The sequence below is a fragment of the Pongo abelii genome, chromosome 7 (assembly GCF_028885655.2).
Source record: "Pongo abelii isolate AG06213 chromosome 7, NHGRI_mPonAbe1-v2.0_pri, whole genome shotgun sequence".
Lineage (NCBI taxonomy): Eukaryota > Metazoa > Chordata > Mammalia > Primates > Hominidae > Pongo > Pongo abelii.
The window spans coordinates 96,204,251-96,210,250 of record NC_071992.2 but is presented as its reverse complement, the minus strand read 5'-3'; the positions used below and the strand labels follow the sequence as shown (position 1 = coordinate 96,210,250).

General features: G+C 42.2%; 1 long non-coding RNA gene across 1 annotated transcript in view; it reads right to left on the bottom strand.

Moving 5' to 3' along the window:
* Window positions 1–655: 655 nt before the first annotated feature.
* LOC129061062 (uncharacterized) overlaps window positions 656–6,000 on the bottom strand; it is a 42,353-nt gene continuing 37,008 nt past the window's right edge. Inside the window, exon 3 of the long non-coding RNA XR_008528046.2 lies at window positions 656–4,751. This is a non-coding gene — a long non-coding RNA (uncharacterized LOC129061062). The remainder of the gene's footprint in view (window positions 4,752–6,000) is intronic.

The window sequence follows — 6,000 nt, the reverse complement described above, 5'->3', positions numbered from 1 at the left end:
TTCATAAGAACACAGCTTTTTTCGGTTGTGCTTTTCATCCTACACTTAACATCTAACACAAATAATATGTATAACAATATAAATAATATAACAGAAATAAATAGGTGCTGGCCAAGGCAGGTGGATCACGAGGTCAGGAGATCGAGACCATTCTGACCAACATGGTGAAATCCCCTCTCTACTAAAAATACAAAAATTAGCTGGCCGTGGTGGCACACACCTGTAGTCCCAGCTACTCAGGAGGCTGAGGCAGGAGAATCACTTGAACCCGAGAGGCGGAGGTTGTAGTGAGCTGAGATCATGCCACTGCACTCCAGCCTGGCGACAGAATGAGACTCCATCTCAAAAAATAAATAAATAAATAAATAAACAAACAAACAAACAAATAAATAAGTTCCATAGAAAACCTCATTAAACTGTTAGCTGAGATCGTAAGAGGGAGAGGTTACATTTAGCTGGAGAAACTGGGAGAGGCTCTATAGCAGTAGAAGTCAACTTGGCTGCATCTTGGAGCCATCTGGGAACCTCAGAAGATACTGATGCAGGTTCCTCAGAAAATTAAACATAGACTTACCATATGATTCGCCAATTCCACTTTTGGCATATATACACAAAAGAATTGAAAACAGGGACTCAAACAGGTATTTGTAAACCCATCTTTATAGCAACATTATTCACAATAGCTAATGGGTGGGGGAAAAAACAAGTGCTCATGAACAAATTAATAGATAAGCAAAATGTGGTCTACACATACAATGGGATAATATTTAGCCTCAAGAACGAAGGGAATTCTGATACACGTTGTAACATGGGTGAACCTTAAAAACATCGCAATAAGTGAAATAAGTCACGAAAGGACAAATATGATACAATTCCACTGATATGAGGTACCTAGGATAGTCGAAGTCTCAGATAGAGACAGAATGTAAAACAGTGGTTACCAGGGGTTGGGGAGAGGAGGGGGAGTGGAGGAGGTGTTGTTTAATGGGTAGAAAGTTTATGTTTGGGATGATTAAAAGTTCTGGATATAGATGGCAATGATGGTTGCACAACATGTGAATGTATTTAATGCCACTGTACTCTAAAAATGGTTAAATTGGCAAACTTTATGTTATCTATATATTTTAACATCATTTAAAAGATCCTAATGCCCAGGTCCAACCTCTGATTGAAGGTTCTGATTGAATTGTGCTGGTGTAATGCTCGGACATTGGATTTTTTTTTAACTGCCCAGGCGATTTATTGTATAACCAAGGGTGAGAAACACTGGTTTAGTGAAAAAAAATTTGTAAGTTAAACACTTAAAGGTGGTAGCCTGTTTCAAGGAAGGGAATAACATAAGGTGAGGAGACAAGAACATATGTATTATTTATGAGGAAGGGTAAGTAGCTCAGTTTCACTTAAAAAGAGTCTGTGAAGGAGAATTTGGTTCCAGCTCTGAAGAGTTTAGAATGCTGGGCAAAGATGTCTGAACTCTTGATTCTACACTCCCCAAGGAGCCAATGAAGGCTTTTGAGAGAGGGAATAAAATAATCAAAATTATAGTTTAAAACAGAAATGAAATTAGTATATCAAAGAGGCGTCTGCACTCCCATGTTTATTGCAGCATGATTCACAATAGCCGAGATATGGAATCAACCTAAATGTCCACCAATGCATGAATGCAGAAAGAAAATGTGGTACAGATACCTAATGGAATGTTCTTCAGTGATTCAAAGGAATGAAATCCTATCATTTGCGACAATATGGATGAAACTAGAGGACATTAAGTCAAATAAACCGGGTACAGAAAGACATATACTGCCTCATTTCACTCATATGTAAAATCTAAAAAAGTTGCTTTCATAAAAGTACATAGTAGAATAGTGGCTACCAGAGGCTGGGGAAAGTAGGGAGGGAACGATGGGGAGAAGTTGGTCAATGGGTACGTGTTACAGTTAGGAGGAATACATTAAGGTATGCTATTACATAATAGGGTGATATAGTTAACAATAATGTGCATTTCAAAATATCTAGAAGAGTGAATTTTGAATGTTCTCACCAAGAAGAAATGATGAGTGTTTGAGATGATAGATATGCCAATTACCCTGATTTGGTCATTACACATGTATACATGTATTACAACATCATACCATATCCCTTAAATATGTACAATTATTATGTGTCAATTAAAAATAAACTAAACCTTTTTAAAAATGATGGTTTAAGACTAATGGCCTGAGGGAAGTTTATAAAATGGCCTAAAAGGAGAAGAGAGGTGGAGATCCCCTGGAGGATTTATAAGGAACAAAGTAAGAGGTCATGAAAACCTGATATGGGTCCAGCAGAGAGAATAGAGAGGAAGGAAGTGAAGTGAGAGGTTATGGGCGTTGAATCAATGACACTCAGCAAATCAGTCATACGTTTGACTGGCAAAGGCAGATCCATGCCTCTTTCATGTAAGAAACAGTGAAAGAAGAAAAGAGGAAGTCCTCCCAGATCACTCTGTTAATTAACTGGAATTAACATAAACCTTCATGCCACATCCTTCCTTTTCAAAGCATTATTAACACATCAGCAGTAACTAGTTGTAAAGCTCCCTGGAATCTGCTTAGCCCAGTTAGACAGACACTATTCTTAGCCTAAGTCATGGTATCATGTGTGCCAAAATATTGCAAAACCAGAGCTTAAACTGGAATAGGGTGGGAAAAGCACAAGTCACCAGCAGCTTCATTATGTTTCAGAACAGTCACAGGAGAAGGTGATAGGAGGGGGCCCCTTTGGTGGGAAGAGCCAAGATCTCATATTCTGTCATGACAAAACTTAACATTCCTGGGGGAGCCCCCAGACGGCAAGTCCTCCAGCTACATTCCCATGTGATTTCTCCTCACTTTCCATTATGAGAAATTATGTGTGACCATCAGCTAAAGACTTACAGGACTGGTTTCTTCACTCTGAAAACTGCACCTCTAGATTCATAGACCCACCCTTACTCTGTCCCCTACAATCCAATTGATGTACACAAGCACACTGTTGAAAATGTGTGAAGAAATTCTGTAGTCCAATTTATGAATAACTAAGTGAAATCACAAGTAAAGTGACACATTTTTCAGTAAGCACCTAAAATCTGTTCTGCACTCCTACAGGCATCCCTCCTTTAAGGTACCTGTGCACATCTCTCTAAGCTCTGACCCCCAGTTGGACAGTGGTCCCTCCTCACCCTCTATTGCTCCCACTTCTTGAGTCAGACTTAACTTCTCTGCTAACCCCCTTTACCCCTAGAAAAATAGAATCTTTTCTTGCCTAGGGACCCAGGAAAAATTGCTTTGACTTCTGGTTATGGTTGCTATCCTAGCATCTCTATCCACAAAAAATTGATATTCCCAAATATCAATTATTCCAGGTAGAGGTTCTTAATCCATATTTGTTTCCCCAGCAGGGACATTTCCATCATTATCTCCTGGGGACTTTTCGCTCCTTTCAGCCCAGCTTGGCTTTCCCATTTTCTTTTTACCTCCTCTCCTTCATCCTCTTTCACAGGCTGTTCTAAACAGCCATTCCCTTACCCTCTTCACTCTGATTAATTAAACTCATCTTCATTATATTTCAGAAATGGAAAATAAGATTTCTTTTACACGTCAAATTTCATTGCATGCTGTTGCTGTGGTCCTAAGATGAGAAAGATGCTGAGGCTAAATTTGTGCTCGACCAGAAAAAATATTATGACAGATGAGCGATGTCTGCTACAGGTGGAGATGGGTAGGTGGCAGCATATGTATTCAATAGTGGCATGATTTTCCCACCATCTTAGGGCCAGACACTTTGGACAGGTATTACAGGACTACTTTGTCTTGCCCTACCCCATTCTAGGCTGGGGTCGCCCCTAAATCTACAAAAGTTTATCTGGAATAGGTGTGCTTGTGTTAGTTACCATGAGCAATACGTGGTAAATAAACTGTTTCCAGAAAGGGAATATTAATAACAGAATGGAATTCACACCTGTGGTACACAATGAGGGTCTCTGTATTAGTCAGGGTTCTCTAAAGGGACAGAACTAATAGGATAGATGTATATATGAAGGGGAGTTTATTAAGCAGTATTGACTTACGTGATCACAAAATGAAGTCCCACAATATACCATAGGCAAGGTGAGGTGCAAGGAAGCCAATCTGAGTCCCAAAACCTCAAAAGTAAGGAAGCCGACAGTGCAGCCTTTAGTCTATGGCTGAAGGCCCAAGAGCCCCTGGCAAACCACTGGTGTAAGTCCAAGAGCCCAAAAGCTAAAGAACTTGAAGTCCGATGTTCGAGGGCAGGAAGCATCCAGCACGGTAGAAAGATGAAGGTCAGAAGACTCACTCAGTCTAGTCCTTCCATGTTCTTCTGCCTGCTTTATTCTAGCTACACTGGCAGCTGATTAGATGGTGCCCACCCAGACTGCAGGTGAGTCTGCCTCTCCCAGTCCACTGACTCAAAGGTTAATCTCCTTTGCTAACACCTCCATCAACACACCCAGGAACAATAATTTGCATCCTTCAATCCAATCAAGTTGATAGTCAATATTAACCATCATAGTCTCCATGCTGTAAAATGTCCCCTTTCCTTTCTGATTCTGCAGCAGTAGAAGCTCACCTTGGCTGGGATAGGTGCCAAACAGTCAGTGATGAAGGAGAGAAGTCTCATCATACGGCTATGAAAACTGGAGCCAAAGCTGGTGAGCCCAGGGTAGTTTGCCAGAAAATGAGGTCCAAGGGGCATGTGTAGGTAAGGAGGATCTGAAATGAATGTGAGGAATTTGGAATTAGGAAATGAAGCCAAGGTTTTCAAGAACACAAGAGATAATAGGGTTTTAGAGACAGAATAACTAGGTGACTCTTCCATTTCAAGAGGCAAGGGCTGCAAACATCTCTTTTGCCTTTATTCGAGTGGACACCTAGCAAGTAGAGTCTACAATAAACTTCTCTTCCCAGTAAGCCAGGATACAACCCATTATCAGATGGGTATCTGGCTGCCTATCTTCTGTTCTCAGGAGTGCCAATGGCTCTCTCTAGCTTCCTTTCACTCATCACAGTGTAACAGAGTTCCAGAGCTGGGCCTCACTGCTCAGACCCAGGAAGTTCAGATCTGCCTGAGCATGGTCAAGGGACCAGCAGGGACCTGCTGCCCTGATCATTGCTCACTAAAGCCCAGGGGGTTTCACGGGAGCATCTCATAGGGTCAGCTGGCGCGGAGATCTATTTGGAAAGACTAAGCCCCTTGAGCTGCTGGTCAAATAAAGGCCATTCTTCATAGGGAAGGAAGATTGGGAAGGAAATCCTGAAGGGAAAGGGTGGAGGGATAGAGGTACAAGAAGTACAAGCTTGGTGTGAGGTCAACAGTTGAGAGCGGAAGGAAAAGGCTCTCAAGAGTATCCCGGGAAAGGAGGAGTCAGGTATGTTTCCTGCTCAGCCCCTTTGGGTTTTGTGCCAAAGTCTAAGGAAGCAGAGCTGTGATGAGAAGCAAGGCCTTTGAAAACCAATGAACAAGCAAAAGCTCTGCTTTTAAAGAGAAAAGAGTGCAAACCAGCCCGACCCTGTGGCCTTCACAATGGAGAAAAACGGACATGGAAAATGTTTGTTCCCACTTCGTACAAGGTCTGGGGTACAAAGTGTGAGAAGAAAAGGATACAACAGCAGAGGTGACTCCACTGGCTCAGAAGTAGCAAAAAAAAGCCACTACAGAGCCCTGGTGGGACCCACTCACAAGTGGGAGAGGACCCAGGGCAGCGGGGAGCCCCGTGGGAACTCCTGGGAAAGGCTGGGGCACAGAGTGAGTGGAAGAAGAGGGCATTCACAAATACCAAGTCATCCTCAGCTATCATGGCCACAGGAAGTGGAGCCATGGTTTCAGAAGTGCTGCACAGAGGGACTAAACTACAGGTGGCTTTAGTGTGACCTTACTGCATCCCCACCTTTGTGTGAGAAATCTGAATGACATCTAAATCTAGAGGTCTAAACTCAGGCAGTGGCTTTCACACTACATTCT